Source organism: Neopelma chrysocephalum, unplaced genomic scaffold (assembly GCF_003984885.1).
Source record: "Neopelma chrysocephalum unplaced genomic scaffold, ASM398488v2 Primary Assembly neopelma1_26, whole genome shotgun sequence".
NCBI classification, from domain to species: domain Eukaryota; kingdom Metazoa; phylum Chordata; class Aves; order Passeriformes; family Pipridae; genus Neopelma; species Neopelma chrysocephalum.
Genome location: NW_020897695.1, coordinates 22,379,278 through 22,396,625, shown reverse-complemented (window position 1 = coordinate 22,396,625; position 17,348 = coordinate 22,379,278). Strand labels below are relative to the sequence as shown.

The window sequence follows — 17,348 nt, the reverse complement described above, 5'->3', positions numbered from 1 at the left end:
TTGTACCTCCTTCCTATGTATTGAGAAGTGTTGTCTCTAAGTGAGACCAGTTCTTGAAAGAAAATAGATATTTAGGTAAGATTCCAAATCTTGACTCTAGGATTTAATAATTTTATTAACATTTCTGGAATTTGAAATTGAAAATCCAGTATTCTAAGTTCTAAAACTTCACTCTAGGCTAAGATAATTTTTATAAATTATCTGTCTTACAATGTGACTTTATTAGAACTCTTTTTCATGTTCATTATGATCAACTGGCATAATGGAGTCCTTTTCATTACTGAATTATCAAGATGTTTCTATCTATATTCTTGTTATAGGTTGCACCAGCAAGAGAATCCTGGTTCCCAAGGTGATTGCTGCAGGCTGTCTCAAGGCATTGCTTTCTTCTGAGTTTCCAATTTTAAGTACCTGAAATGATGTGAAGATAGTTGTTCTGTCGGTCAGGTGGGTGCCTTGCATTATGCTGAGATTTTTCCTATCTAGGAAGGAGACACAAAGAAGCATGCAAGGCACAAAGCCTTCTGGGGTAGCACTGGAGGACTGTCTCAATATGAAAGAGCCACACTTGATGGGGTCTGTCCATGGTATTATGTGATAGCAGACCTTGGGACAAACTGTCACAAAGGGCACTAATTTCCTCACTGCAGAGAAGAACCTGGAAGGGATCAACCACATGCACAGTATTGGTGATCAGGGCAGTGGGGCACCAGAGAAAAAGAATTAGCCAGGCTGGTAGTATGAACTCATACACAGAATAATTTTGTACTCCTGTTGTCCTTCTATATCTGTGATATTACCCAGGTATTTTATTTGGCCGGGGGTCACCCCTCCGCTCCCCGAGCAGCATGGTGGGGCCCGGGCTTGCCGGGGGTCACCCCCATGTGCCGCGCGCGCTCCGCGTGCGCGGTTTGGTCCCCAGGCACGGCCGCGGCGGGAGAGGGGAGAGAGATGGGTAGCCCTGCCGGCAGTTGCTGCACGCCCGTGGAGGAGGAGAGGGCAGCTTCGGAGCACACAGAGGTTTGCCGTTCCAGGTTTGAGGGGGGAAGGGGGAGGGGAGGTAAAGGGGAAGGGGGGGAAGAGAGGGGAGGGGTTATCAAGCGGGCCGTGGGGGTCCTCTGACTGGCAGGAGGGAGAGCGGGGCAATCCTGTATGAAGTGTCACAGGTGAGCAGTGCGCCTGAAGATACGCGGCAACGCAGTGGAGGAAGGATATGGTCAGGATGGGTAGTGGGGTTCCTTTAGAGTGATGGGGGTCCCAGCCAGGCTGGGGCCTTGAAAGGCACCCCAGCCTTGGATGGGTACGGGGGCCAGAACGGTTGGTCGGTTTGTTTGTCGTTTTGTTTTTGGCTCACCTGCGGCTACTGCCCAGGTTCAGCATGTTCTGGATATATTTGCTTTGCTCTGTTACGTCCTGAAAGGGTGGGCAGGACAAAGGGTTGTTCCTGGGTATCTCCTTATGATTGTATATAAATAGGTGATAGTAAAGTAGGAAATGAAAGACTTGCCCAAATCTAACAGGAACGTAGCCTGTGTGCCCCTATATGGTTGTAAGCTATGCTGGCGATGGTACATGCCTTTGGTAGGGTCGCCCATGCCAGACAGGTCAAAACCATAGGACCAGATACACTACATTCTTGGGCAGGATGAGCTCGTTAGCCTTCTGGCAGTCATCCTAGGAGGAGGACAACTCTAATACCAAACCCGGGCAGATGGAGCTCGCTTAGCCCTGTAAGGCCATCCATCTAAGAGAAGGTCACTCTAATCAAACCTACGTCCTGAAGACCTCGCTGCCACCGTCCAAGTTCGCTCGGCCCTGGCAGATGAACCTTAGGATTAAAGGGTGGGTTCAGTTCCGCGCATACTGCATCTCACCTAAAAATCCATTGCACAGACTTGAAGGCTTTACCCACATGCAAAAAGTCCTGTAGTGACGGGCGAGGGTCGAAACAGCAGGTGAAAGGTGCACTGGAAGCCGCAGACCCAACCCTGCATGCAGGCGGTTCAGGATATTGGTCATTTGAGACTGACTGGAGATGACAGTCTCTTGGGGCAGCACCCTGAACGACCAAGCAGCCTTTTCAAGGGCAGCACTGCTTGCTCCACTCGGAGAGGGACCTAGAAAAGGTGGCCTAAACAAAGCTCATCTCCACCTTCATCTGGTTGGTTAACCGCGGGCCAACGGGCATCTTCTTTTAATGCGGTCGCACAAAGAGCAAAAGACAAAGGCACGCACCTGCCTCCAAAGGTGTACCTAAATTAACTCTGATGTGTTGGAACATCAGAACCATGCTAGATTCTGCAGATAGCGGACGTTCTGAGCGACGTTCTGCCCTAATTGCCCATGAACTGGCTCGTCTCAACATTGACATTGCTGCTCTCAGTGAAGTTCGCCTTCATGAGGAAGGCAGCCTCAGAGAACATGGTGCCGGTTACACACTCTTTTGGTCAGGAAAGCCCAGAACTGAAAAACATCTCTCAGGTGTCGGCTTCATGATCAAAAACTCTATTCTTCCCAAATTCGAAAATCTGCCGACAGGTCACTCTGACCACATTATCTCCCTACGCCTTCCACTACACAACAACCAACACATTGTCATCTTTAGTATATATGCCCCAACTCTCCAAGCTGACCCTGCTGAAAAAGATAAATTTTACACTGACCTGCACCACCTTACCCAAAAGGTGCCTGCAGGTGATAAGATCATTGTCCTTGGTGATTTCAACGCCAGAGTAGGGAAGAATTTTGAAGCATGGAAAGGAATATTAGGCAAGCATGGTGTTGGAAACTGCAACGATAATGGTCGACTTCTACTAGAATTCTGTGCAGAGCAACAGCTCACCGTCTCTAATACTATCTTTCAGCAGAAAAATAGTCTGAAGACAACCTGGATGCACCCCAGATCTAAGCATTGGTACCTCATCGATTATGTCTTGGTACGATGGAGAGATGTCCGCGATGTCTTCCATACCTGCGTGATGCCCAGCGCAGAATGCCAAACAGACCATCGGCTTGTGCGCTGTAAACTCAACTTCAATCTCAAATTCAAACCTAAAAAGGGCAGTATCCCAAGGAGAAGACTCCAAGTTAACAATCTCCAATCAGCCACAGTAAGAGAGAGATTCCAGGCTAACCTTCAAACTAGGCTTGAAAACCATTCCACAGATTCTGCAGATTCCTCCCCTGAATCAATTTGGCAGCATATTAAAAGCTGCATCCTGCAATCCTCTGAAGAATCCTTAGGATTCTCCCTCAAGAAGAACAAGAACTGGTTTGATGAAAACAATCAAGAAATCCAGGACTTGTTGAGGAAGAAGAGAACCACCCACCAAGCACACCTTGCACTGCCTTCCTGTCACGCAAGAAAAACAGCCTTTCGTCTTGCATGCAGCAAGCTCCAACAGAAACTCCGTGACATCCAGAACAAGTGGTGGATCAATCTAGCTGCAAAAACTCAACTATGTGCAGATACAGGTGATCACAAGGGATTCTATGAGGCCCTGAAAACAGCATACCAGGTACAAAGCCCATTACTCAGCGCTGATGGTCAAACGCTTCTAACAGATAAAACCTCCATTCTGAATAGATGGTCTGAACACTTTCAGACTCTTTTCAGTACCAACTGTGTAGTCCAAGACTCAGCAATTCAGTCCATCCCAGAACAACCGGTGAAATACAAATTGGATACTGCCCCCACTTTAGGAGAAACCCTCAAGGCCATACAGCAGGTGAAAATCGGCAAGGCAGCTGGGGTTGATGGAATTCCACCCGAAGTCTGGAAACACGGGGGCCTTGCACTCCATACCAAATTTCATGAGTTTGTGGTGCGCTGTTGGGAACTAGGCCAACTACCATCAGACCTTCGTGATGCAGTCATCATCACTTTGTATAAGAAGAAAGGAATTAAATCAGATTGCTCAAATTACCGTGGTATTACTCTGCTCTCTGTTGCTGGCAAAATCCTGGCAAGAATACTCTTGAACAGACTAATACCCGCTATAGCAGAAGAAATTCTACCTGAAAGTCAGTGTGGTTTCAGAGCCAACAGGAGCACCACAGACATGATATTTGTTCTCAGACAACTGCAAGAGAAGTGTAGGGAACCTTTGTCGACCTCACCAAAGCTTTCGATACTGTGAGCAGAAAAGGTCTGTGGCAGATTTTGGAATGTTTAGGTTGTCTCCCCAAGTTCCTTAAAATGATCATCTCACTCCACGAGGATCAGCACGGCCAAGTCAGATATGACAACACGCTTTCTGAGCCCTTTCTAATAAAGGATGGTGTGAAACAAGGCTGCATTCTCGCTCCTACCTTATTCACAGTCTTTTTCAGCATGATGCTCCAAAGGACCACAGCAGACCTCGATGATCAGGACGGTATCTACATTCGATATCGTACTGATGGAAGCCTATTCAACCTAAGGCAACTGAAGGCCCACACCAAGACCTTAAACCATCTTGTCTGGGAGCTGCTTTATGCTGATGCCACCGCCCTTGTTGCCCACACAGAAGCAGCCCTGCAGCATTTAACATCCTACTTTGCAGATGCTGCTGAGCTCTTTGGGCTGGAAGTCAGTTTAAAGAAGACAGAAGTTCTCCATCAACCTGCACCTCAGGAAGTCCCCCATCATCCTCATATCACCATTGGCCAATCAGAACTCAAATCAGTCCAGCAGTTTAATTACCTAGGCAGTCTCCTCTCCTTGGATGGTAAGATTGACGGAGAGATAGACAACAGGTTAGCAAAGGCATATAGAGCTTTCGGAAAGCTTCATAAAAGAGTCTGGCGAAATAAACACCTGAAGAAAAGTACAAAGATCAGTGTTTACAGAGCCATTGTGCTATCTACTCTCTTATACGGATCTGAATCACGGGTCATCTACCACCACCACCTGCGTCTCCTAGAACGCTTCTATCAACGCTGCCTCCATACAATCCTAAACATCCGCTGGTCAGTTTATGTGACTGATACATCTATTCTTGAACAAGCAGCAGTCACAAGTATTGAGGCCATGTTACTGAGAACACAGATGCGTTGGGCAGGGCACGTCTCCAGGATGAAGGACCACCACCTCCCTAAGATCCTGCTTTACGGTGAACTTGCCACCGGCTGCCGCAAGAGAGGAGCCCCAAAGAGAAGATACAAGGACTCCCTGAAACAACATCTCAGCCTTGGCCACATTGACCACCATAACTAGTCTACTCTGGCCTCCAATCGGGAGGCCTGGAGACACACCATCTATAACGCTGCTGATGCTTTTGACAAAGCATGCAGGATCACCCTTGAGGAGAAAAGACAACGCAGAAAGAATCAAGCCTTGCAGAATATACCATCTAAGGAGTCTTTCTGCTGTGCCTTTTGCAACCGGACATGCCTATCCCGTATTGGCCTTTTTAGCCACCAGTGCGCTTGCTACGTGAGTAGAGCCCTTCCCAAATCTTCGTTCGTGAAGCCTAGCCATGATGATAACCCAGGTATTTTGGTATTATTTTCCTTAGGCTGTTACAATTGCATGAATCTCAGTAATATACCTCTGCTTTCGCTCATACCATAGCTGCTTCCAGATATTGGTCATGGGGAACCAGAAGATGATATAGTAGTAAGTTTCCCATCAACTTTCTGTGGTGTGTGTTTCCTTTTAAAGAAGCAACGTCCCAAATGGTTTACTTAAACTGACATGTCACAAAAGTCTCTCATGTCCAAATCTTAGTGACATTCTTCTATATAAACTGTATTACAGTGATACACAGTCATACTGTCGTAGTTTAGGAGTAGTATTCCCCAATTTAGTACTTGCACTATAAAAAACCCCTGCGAGGCACTCCCCTCTCTCCTCCGATGGGAAACGAAAAAGGCAGAGATCACAGTTTGAGATAAGAACAATTTACTGGAAACAGAAATGAGATAAGAAAACGAACAGTAAGAGCAACAATATTAATAGCAAAAGTATATGAAATGGAGAGTAATTCGACCCCAGGCAACAATGAACAACGGCAGATGGCTTCCCCTCTCATGGGGACCCAAAGCCACACCCTTCTTCTCAGCAGCCAGAGTCCCTTCCAGACCCGGCCATGATGTGAGGTGATGCCAAATAACAGGGTCTGGCCATGCTCCACTCACAGCTACTGTAAAAAATTAACCCTGTCCTGGCCAAAACTAGGACATATAACTTGGATATAATTGGTCTACTTGTATTTTAATTTAAAGAAAAAATAAGTTTCAGGGGATAACAGAACAAAATTAATAGAGCACAAGCCATTCATATTTTGATCTCAAATTTCATGCCTGATGAATGTTTTTCCATTATTATTTAAGAGGCTTTCATCAGAAATGTCGATGCAACATTTGTTTCAAGCACCTTAGAGAATAATTTTGCAAAAATAGTGAAGGAACAGATTACTGCATAAATAGTGACATTTTTATGAAATACAATCCTGAAGAAAATGTAATATATTTATGTACATATTGGATACATGGGTTGTCACTAGAATATGAAGTTTCTTTGTGTTTGTCTTGGGCTGCCTCACTCGCTGTGTTGTAAAGACACAGTAAATAAGCTTGTTTATGCCATATCTTCTCACTGTTAAAGATTTGGAGTTCTTTTGGAAACAAAAGTGCTATTCTTTTTTAACTTGTTATATTTTGCATAATTTCATGATGAAAAAACTATAGATGAGATTAATTTTCAAAATAACCCTCTCCCTCCGTGCACCAAAAAATAAGCCCCCTGAAAATAATACTTTCAGAAGCAGCTGCTTATCCTTGCTGCCAGTGAAGTCATTAGGAGTTTCATTATTGATTTCGGTAGGAAAATATTTAGACCAATGTTTAAAGCTTTTGAAAATATCAACCATCTTTCTTCAAATTATTAATATATAAGAAATAAATATTTAAATAGTGGCATATAGATAAAGAAAAATCCATTTTCTTTACAGCTGTGTTGTATCTTTCCTTTGACTCTCAGGAATCAAATCACCAAAGCCTAGTAGATCTCTCTTCTATTCCTTTTCTTCACAAGTGTTATATCTGATAATTATTTTCCCTGACTTCTTCTGATCTGTTACTGAAGGTTTTTAATGGAGACAATGTTAAATAGATAATTGGAAAATCTATTGTGTATTTATAGTGAAAAACACTTTTCTTCTTCTTCTTGACATACACTTAACCTCAAGAAAATAATACTTAGCTTTCCACTCACTTAAATGGTGTACATGATGTACAGAAAATGATTGATCAGGTTATCAGAGTTCCTGTCTCAGGAATACTGTATGCTTTCCATGCATAATACCCTGGTTATAACCATAGAGTATATAATGGTAACATTCTGAAGTGCATTTTTAACTTTGCCATCCTTGTATATATGTTTTGTAATACTGCTTAGCAGAGATCCAGAGAGGGGAAGAAGGAAATAACTAAAAACATTAAAAGGTGTAGGAAGCAGCAAAATAAATTAAGCCACAATTAGATTCCTGCCAAGGAGATAGCTATTGATACTGCCATTTGACAGTGGTGACATAAAATTCTTGTTCCACTAAATTGAATAAATGTTTTGCTGTTTATCAAAAAGGGTTAATACTTCACCCAAATATTCCATATTCCCTGTTAAACCAAGAACTGAATCATTCCATAGGTATGAACAAATGAAATTAGAGGCACATAGCTGGTTACAACAGAAAAAATGTCCCTGCATTTTCTGGTGATGCTTTCATTCCCAGCTATTACAGCATAACTGAATGATCTTAATTTGAGTATAGATCCTGTAGACCAAAACATTAAATTAAATGTGTCACAAGCCTGTACAGCCCCTCTTACTGCTCCTACCACCCTACCAAGATCATGCTCTGCTTTAGCAGAGGTGCATAACGGATCCTGGACAGCAGAATAAACCTCTGATTGTCTCAATGAGCTCCCGTTTCTTTCCAGTTGTGTATGATATTCACACAAATAATGATTTACATTTCAGACCCTTTTTATGCTCACAAGGATCTCAAAAAAAAAACAAAAAACCAACCCTCAGTGTAACTGAGGATCAGGCCATCAGTTTATTGTCATCAGGCATTGGACTTGATGATCCTTGTGGGCCCATTCAAACTCAGCATATTCTGGGCCTTTTAATATCAAATTCCTGTACCTATGAGACAAGCTCTCCATTTACTTAAAACACAATTCTCACTGTGTTCTGTTTTCTGATGCTCTAATCATAACCTAGCTTAGAAAAACTCTTCAAACCAGTTCTTTCTTTGATTACATCTTTGTTGGTGTGTATCAACCCACTTATTTGCACAGCTTTGTTTTCATTGCCATCTCTTCCCATACTCCTACATCCTCTCAGGATTTGGCCCTACTCCATCTAGCTGAGGTCTGATGGTTCACCCTGGAACAATTCTTGATTATGAAGCAATATCAGAGTCAAAATCCAGGTTCCTGGGGTGCAGGGTAGTGCTTGTAAGTGGTAATATACCGATTATTTAGCTGTCTCCTCTTACCTCCCTCCACCTTGGAGCGGAATATCTTTTTAGTCAAATACATTCTTAGTGAGTTTTATTTTGCTGTGGGAAGCATACTTAGCTCTGGTAATTTATTAGCAGCTTTCAGCAAATTCAAATATCAGGTGGTTGAAGTTATGTTATTCAAAGGCTGTGGATTTAAAAAATGCTGTACAATCCACCAACCTCTGACACGAAAACAAAATTAATGAAACTTTAACAGTCCTGCTGAAGTCAGTGGTCCCTACTAAGGAAGTTATTCACCTCTAGAGGTTTTAAAAGGTATGACTGTTTTATAGAAAATAGGCCACAGAGCTTTTAATAAAATTTTCCTGCACAGCATTCCTATAGCATATGGTTATAGTATAAAATGTTAACAAGATGATCACTCTCAACAATGAATGTGGATAAATACAGCTGCCACATGGCAATAATAGGACAATATCCTCCAAAAAGCCATTTTTTGAATTTGAAATAAATTTTTTCCATTCTTCTCATTCTTTATCCCCCAAGAAGGTATTTTTTGGACAATGACACTTTTATGATCTGTTGGGTTGGATATCAAAGGGTTCTACCCATCACACGCTAAGTGTGCATAGCAGCAGAAGAATGCCATTCCTCACCTTCCCACTTCATTTAAGTAGATTTTTAGTACAGTGCTAAGAAGCAGCCTTAATTTTATCTGTGTCTGAATTGCTGCCAGCAGTGATAGTGACAGATCACCAGCAAAACTTCTCCACAGTGTTCACTGACAAGACAGGAAATACCTGTAGTGCTTGAAAACTGTTCTCTGTTTTTCTTCATGAAGCATGCATGAGGAGCAACTTCCCAGTTTGCAAGTGAAGAAAGTGAGGCAACTTAAGCAATTTAAAAAGGAAATATCTGTCTCCGGATTCCCAGCCTTATGTTTTTCCTAGAGGACAACTCTTTCACCTTTGATGGCCTGCCTCAAGTATAGCCTTTTTCCATTAAGGAAATACTGATTTTGTTGTCTTGCTTGAAAGCAGACTACAAATTAGCATGGCTGTTTTTGGTTACTTCATTTTGTAAGTCATTTGAGAATAGTATTTATTAATTAACTGCTGTTGCTCATCCAGTGGGCACTCACAAGCTTTTTTTCCCATGGTATGTGTTAAGCAGCAGCTATTAAGAATGTTCCTCTGTGACAGTGTCAGGCTTTCCCTTTAACTGTTTAATATCATGCAGAGAATCCAGTCCCAACATTTAAACCAGATTATATGATTTAGAAGAAGCAGGACAGGGGGACTTGAAATTCTTGTTATTTACTTTATAAGGATATGGCTCCTTATTAAATTTATTTTAAAAACTTATTAAAATTAGTCATTTATATTATGGTGGTGATGACAGCATACTACTTATTTTTGAACATAGATGAGAAGATACAATTCTGTCAGAAAAAATCCCAGACTTCTAAATCAACACAGGATCTCATTTGAATTGTCTAACGCTTGAAGTAGCTGAGATTAATAAGAGATAGGGACGATCAAAGGGTTATAGAAAAAGTTGCAAGTGAACTGCCATGATGAGAGTTGGTGGTGGCAGGTACAGCGCACTGGGATTTTGGAGGTTTACTAGTACATCTAGCATTAGTTCTGAAGGATCAATATACAGATCTCCTCTGTCAAGTGATATGTAACATGTTAATTCAGAGTTTAATCATAAGGGGAACAAAATTACTGGAGTAACAAGCTTAACTATTATTTCCTGAGGTATCTTCTGTGAGAAAACTTTATTGAGATTGCGGAAAGGGAAAGTCATGGAAGCTGACTGCTATCCTCTCACTAGTGGCTATTATATATGTATATTACATATGTATTTTATATATGTGTACTGACTACTACAGTGACTAGTGACATTTAGTGACTGCCACAGAGTCACTAAATGATAGGAAGAGAATTGTTTCACTGTTTATACCTCATTTTCCCCATCAATGAAACAGAATAATGAAAAGTACTAATTGTTGTGAAGTATTTTGATATCTAGTGATGAAAAGTCCTAAAAACTTGAGGCTCAATCCAAAGCCCTTTGAAGTCCTCAGAAATCCCTTGATTCAACTATCTTAATTTGGATTTGCCTTTGCCTGCAAGTCACCCACTAGTCTCCCAAAATTTGGAAATGTACCACCCAATGCATTTCTCAAAGATGGAAGAATATATTCTCAAGTCATCATGATCATTATCTTTGAGTATTCAGTTTGAATTTAGAAAACAGGAGTGCAATATATGCATTTGGATTATTTGTAATATTTTACAAGATCAAGGTGAAAAGTTAGAAGACGGAGAAGTAAAAACCCCAACATGTTTTCCTGACACCAAAGAACGAACTCTGACAGAAACGAGCTCTTTTTTATTTTAATCTTTCTTTTCTGAAGGTATGAAAAAGATCAGGAGATACTATGTCTCATTAGAAGTAAATACAGTCTGTGGGAATCCATACTAAATTTACTGGGTTGTATCCTCTAAGAAGGTATTAGACACCAAAGGGCAGATAGTTACATTAAAAAAAAAAAAGAAAGAAAAGACAAAAGTATTTAAAAGATGGTGTTTCATTTTTTTCAATGTAATAAATGAAATGGCACAGACTTTCCAAAAAAATTTTAAATCTTTCAGTGTGATAGGTAAGGTGAGAGAAGGTTGTAGGACAAATGGCAGTTTCGCTCATTATTCAACAAAGCTCACAGCAAATGAAATGTGTGCTGTAAGAACATACTTTGTTTTCTTTTTTTTTTTTCTGGAGACTAAGCAGCTTCTTTTTTCTAAAAGAGAGATATTATCTCTATGAAGAAAACATTTTTCCTAATCAATATTTTTTTAACCTCTGGGTTATTACTTCCTCAAATATATTTTTTTTCTTCATGATTGGTCTATGTACTTTAATGAAAAATCTGCAGAACAGACACATTCTATTGTTCACATTAAAGCTTTCAAAGGTTATTAGCTGTGATAGGGCATCACTTGTCTTCAGTACATTTTTCTGTGATGTATCACGTTCTTAGGATGTATGTGTGTGTATATATATAATTGGGAGTGGAAAGAATTAGCTGTTGGCAAAGCAGAAATATCTGAACTCTGGTTAAAGTCAAAGATCTAGAAAATGCATGTTCTCTTCTTGCTATGCCAAATATTCCCTGCATCTTGTATATGCCACTTGGCTTCTTCATGCTTCAGCTCAGGTACCTGTTAAATGGTATTAATATCATAGGGACATTTATGTATCTCTCTTGACCACTTCGGAAGCCTGGTGATTACTGGAAACTTTTCAATTTATTTTTATTAAACTTCATGTGATGTAAAAATAATTTAAGTCTTCCATTTTCTTTTTTTTTTCCATTTTTAGAATAGATAATATGCTAATAATTTAAAAAGTGATTTACATAAACCCTTATCCCAGCTAGTCATTCTCCAGAAGCCTTTTCTCTTCTGCTGTATTGTTAAATTCTCAGGAGTCCAAAACTCTGTTTTGCTTCCATCAGGACTTTGACTGTTAGAGAACTGTTGGAATTAGCTGAACGCTATTTCTTTTGGAGCCCAGATCTAATACTAGTCAATGGGTCTGAATGTATACCTTCTAACCAGATGTAGACCGTACATCAAAACAGAGCCTTAGATGTTTTATTACTTCTTGAGCTCTGGACAGAACAGGATGATGAACACTGTGTTTGAAACTGCTGATGCTATTGAAAAAGCGTACAATACAATCTCTCTTGATTACCAAGCTGAAAGCAAGATTTTATAATAAATGGCAAATCATGATCACTTTCTTTTCTGTGTCTGTCACTGATCTTTTCTGGAGAAACTTGGACAACTGTTACCTGATTATTGGTCTCAATTCCAGTATGCGTGTAAAATTTCAGTGTTCCCTCATCCTGCTCTCACATTATCAAAGTTCTCTGTGAACTTTGCCTCTCAATTCTCTTGCAAGGTGCACTCTGTCCTACGTGAGTTTGGGTGCACAATTTTAATTGAGCCTATAACACTCATCTAAAAGCAGATAGAAGCCCAGTCCCCCTCTCACTCATAAACACTTTTAAATAAGAGTCATGTCCTTAACTGCACTGAACCCACTTATAATTACTAATCAAGATGAATCCAGAAAACTGACTGTAGTACAATGAAGATGAATAAATAAGTGGGAATACATGATATAGTAGCATGATAAATCATGAAACTGGACTTGATCCTAGATGCCTTTTTCTAATATATCTGTTATTTTTCTCCCGTTTAATTTTTTTTAATTAATTTTATTGATTTGGGGACTTTTCCAAAGTGAATAATCTTGCTTTAAAATATTCACAAAGATGATATAAGGGTACTCTTTTTGTGAGGTCTGAGTTGACAGGGGGAAGTGGCTTACACAGCAGTGAAGAATGTGACATTCCAACTTTATATCTAAACTCTTGTACAAATTGAGGCTGTTCAGATTACTAGCTAACCCTCTCTACTTCAAATTCTTGTTTCAGAATTATTTGTATTTAAAATTTTGGCGCTTTTTCTTGTGTTCGAGAACATGATCCGGTGCTGTTAAAAGTACTACAAACATTCTCATCAATTTCAACCGATGTTGCATCAGAACAAAAGAGAACAAAATGCTCAGTGGATTAATTTTTTACTCTACAGATCCTTAAGGTTACTTAATTTTTTTAGAGCTTGAATAAATCATCAGGGAGGAAGAAAGTCTCTCTAGTGTTAATGTCAGGGGCAGAATAACTTCATTAGCTAAATGTACAGTATCATTCTTCACGGTGTGTTGAACACTTCATGAGATTCAGCAAAGAACAACTGGTAATGACAGATCTTGTTTTATAAATATATAATTAAATCTGTAGTAGAATGCATTCTTCCAGGCTAGTAAATGGATGACAAAGCATTTCATATAGGTATCAACAGCTATCTTAGTGAACCTTATCCTCCTAAACTTTACAAAACCAGTAATAATTCTAGAATTCTTCTTATCATGCCTTTCATATCACATGCCAGATTCGTTTCTCTGCAATACAGATGACACATATTACGTACATCATGGTTAATGGCTCAAAAATTAGGTCTCTGATCTGGTAACAAACATGCCTCAGGAAATGTAAATAGAAGACCCTTAGCATTAGGAAGGTTAAGGCTCCCAGGGCACTGTGCAGCACTACCCCAACAAGCCCTGGTTTTTAATTATATGCTACACACCCTTCCACTTGTACTGCATCTGCTGAACACACATGGTTATGTTAGACAGGTGGGCACAGGTTCCATTACAGCCATGGTCATGATGATTAACGGATAACTTAAAGATTACTTTTTTCCTGTTTTTCTGCTGCATCCTTCTTGCTGCTATTTCTAGTATCAAACTGATCACAACAATGCATCATAAACACCAGTATGATCCTTTCAAAGTTTTATACAAAAGCAAAAATTCATGTCTGCCAGTGAACTAATACCTAAGATACATCATCATCATCATCATCATGGCTAGGCTTCGCGAATGAAGATTTGGGAAGGGCTCTACCCATGTTTGTTACAAGCACGCTGGTGGCTAAAAAGGCCAAGACAAGACAGGCACGTCCAGTTGCAAAAGGCACAGCAGAAAGACTCCTTAGGTGGTATATTCTGCAAGGCATGAATCTTTCTGTGATACAAGCTTACTGAGATTAGCATCTGCTTTCTTCTAAGACCTTTCTTCCAAGCAAACAATGCACAAAGTGTCTTCAAGGTCAAGTTCAATAGCAGGAAATCTCTAGATGACAGAGGATAACTGATACAGGCACATGCTGGAGAATCAGAATCTGCAATGAGTGAACATCCACCTACAGCTTTTCCCTTTGAAGCGTCAATATAGGACCCAGGAAGATTCTGTTGTTTCAGTTTCTCAGGAATTATAGGCTGTTTCTGTGTCTTGGTGGTACATTAAACAGAGACTGAGCAATGCAGGTGCATATGAAGAATCTCCTTCCGACATGCTGACCTTTTAAGGTACATTGCCACCTCATTGAGTTGGGCCTCATAGGAAGACATGCTTGTGGCTTTTCTAAACTTAGATATTTTCTAGAATAGATGTTATGGAGTAGCTATTCCAAAAATCTCTATATCAATATTCTTTTTTCCCCAGAAGAAAATCGTATATGCAAAGGCAGTTGAGGAGAGGGGTTGGGGGAGCTCACTAGCCCAAGAAAATCTTTGTGCTATAGCCAAATATTTTTTAGTAATTATGTTCTGGTTTAAACATCCACAGAATATGTAGGCAAATCCACAGTTTAATAGAGCTTCCAAAAGTGTTTATCTGCCTTGCTCAGAGATGAAGGTAGAAAACTCCTCCAGCTCCTGGCTGTCTGGAGCACTCAGTCTGCCTCCTTCTCAAGCTTTTGACACTTTGGACCCCTTCCCTCCACCAGCTTCTAAGTCAGGTCTGATAAATGCAGGACAGACTATGCTCCAGAGTAACATACACTAGATGTGTATCCTGGAGCACATCCCAGTGATGCAAAAGTCTGGGAGGGTTTGCGCTTTGCTGATCAAGGACTGGAATCTCTGCCCTATTTCTATATCATGCTGTAGTACTATTTTTCTACTTGTTAGTCAAGTAAGACTGGCAAGATGGGTCTTTTTTTTGGGTCTGATCTGAAGTCCATTGAAGTCAATAGAAATAATTCCTGTGAAGTTTCACTCTGACTAAGGTTTTGCCTCATTCAATTTTTAACCTAAGTAAAACAACCCTGAAAACAATTAAATTATAATTAATTTTCTACCTTTGTGTCACTCCCTTCTGCTCTTCTCCCAGTCAAATATTCGCAATGCAATGGGATGAGGTAGATTTTGAGAATTAAATTTTAGAATTGCATTCTTTACTCCACCATTGCAAAATGCAATTTAAGCTTCCATGCATGGAAGTGCATAGAAAGGCACTTTTGGAATGTATGCCTCATTTGTTAATTTATATTAAAAACTTTTCTGGTGCTGTATCGCTTTGGTCTTGATATTGTAGATCAGAAAGAAGGAACAGCTCTGCAGCAATACTGACTAGCACAGAGTCTCACTAGAGTAACATTGCAATGCAGGTAAATTATGAAAACAGATGGTAGCTAATGGCAATCGAAATAAAATAACACCATTATTAATCTAGAGGCATTTCTACAGAAGTCTACCCATAGATCTCAGCAATTTATAGACAGATTTTTAAACTGAGGACTCTATTTTGCTGTTCAGTCACAACAAAACCAGAGCACAGTCCTGGCAACTGTAGGCAGCAGTCTGTGCTCCATCTGTTGTGCCCTACATCAAGCCAGCTCTGCTGCTTTTGTCAGCAGGTGAGATGATGGCATTGTATGTTGAATAAAGTATGCTTTGCTAGAACACAAGCCCTTACCACACTGCTCAGGAAGCAGAAGGACTGTGGGGAAATACTGTTCCCGTAAGCCAGAGAAATGCTTTCTCTTCTTTTCAAAAGAGCAGGAGATCCATATTCTTTGCCTGATAATTTCTCAGCAAGCTTCATGAAACATAGGAATAAGGAAACCACATATGACTGAAAAGATTACACTGGTGAGTTGAGTGGCTGGATGGGCCCATTGATCCGAACTGCTACGGGATGTTGAACTTCTACTGACTTCAGCTTTAGGCTATATCTGTCTAGATGGTGATATACTCAAAATCCATGAAAAAATGCTGAAATATTAGCTTTAGTAGCCTGATGCCAGGTACAAGATTCAAGCATTGGAACAAGATGGTCACCATCCCTGGAGATATTTAAAAAATATGGCACTTTGGCTCTTAGAGACATGCCTTTGTGGTGGACTTGTCAGTGAGAGGTTAACAGTTGGACTCGATGATCTTTAAGGTCTTTTCCAACCTAAATGGTAATCTCTGGATTTGCATTGCTCTGAGAATTTAAGGTCATGTTTGAAACAACGGAAGGTCTTAAGCCTCTATATCTGTAAACACAGCTTTATTGCAGGAATGTCTATCATGACACTGTGGTTTGTACATGATAAACAAGCAAAGAAGCAGGAACAGAAAAGCAAAAATTCTGATCCTTAAATGAAAAGTGATTAAATGAAATTCACTATTATATTATGGAAGCAACCTTGATAGTCATTAAAACTAAGACACTTTTGGAATTAAAACATGGGTATTGTTCACAGGACAGAAAAGATCATGATTCATTTTCTAAAGTGGCAATAGAAACTTTTTTAACTATTTGCAATTTGACTTCAGACATCCATTCTATAATTCTTTTTTTCCTTGGAATGCTCAGTACTAAATGCAGAACTGGAGCAGTGCTGATAATAGTGTTTTCTGCAACTTCTAACCAGATTCTAGAATGTGTAAAAAACTAAAATAAATCTGAATCTTGCTGTTAAGCTGCTACAGAGATAAGAAGCAATTATATGAGATAGTTGTTCTGCCTGTAGAAAGATGTTTTTAAATTTTTCTTCTGCCATTTACCTCTTTACTTGATAAAAATAATTACTTTATCTTACAAGCATAGAAACTTGTTACTTATAGATTGAGAAAAAATAATCACTTAAACCTAAAAAAAGTACAATAAACAAACACATTAAAATAGATTTTACACTCAGTAAAGTTAAAATCTTGCGATTGAAAATCAATATATTTCACTAATGCTGGTAATAATTAAAAAAAACAAAAGTTCTGATGTTTTCACTCTAAGGCTTTTGTAATTTTAATTTCCTGCTTCTGGGTTTTGAATTGTTACTTTATCTGACTTTTTTCTAATGCTTAAATACTGCAAAAAAGGCAGCAATATAAATTCAAGGAACATATTATTTTACTGTCCTTGTTCTGTTGTGCTTTTGTATTAGCAAAATCTTTGACAAGCAACTAGCATGATTAGACTTTT

The 17,348-nt window shown here is 39.8% G+C and overlaps 1 protein-coding gene across 4 annotated transcripts in view; it reads left to right on the top strand.

Annotated features, from left to right (window-relative positions):
* POU6F2 (POU class 6 homeobox 2) overlaps positions 1 to 17,348 on the top strand; it is a 359,056-nt gene that overhangs the window by 5,616 nt on the left and 336,092 nt on the right. For 2 of the 4 annotated variants that reach the window (XM_027675879.1, XM_027675877.1), the window contains exons 2-3: positions 321 to 447; positions 5,555 to 5,599. The gene's annotated coding sequence lies outside the window, so the exon portion shown is untranslated. Of the gene's footprint in view, positions 1 to 320; positions 448 to 5,554; positions 5,600 to 15,899; positions 16,031 to 17,348 lie in introns of those variants that run through there. The other 2 variants (XM_027675880.1, XM_027675882.1) reach the window with 2 other exon arrangements.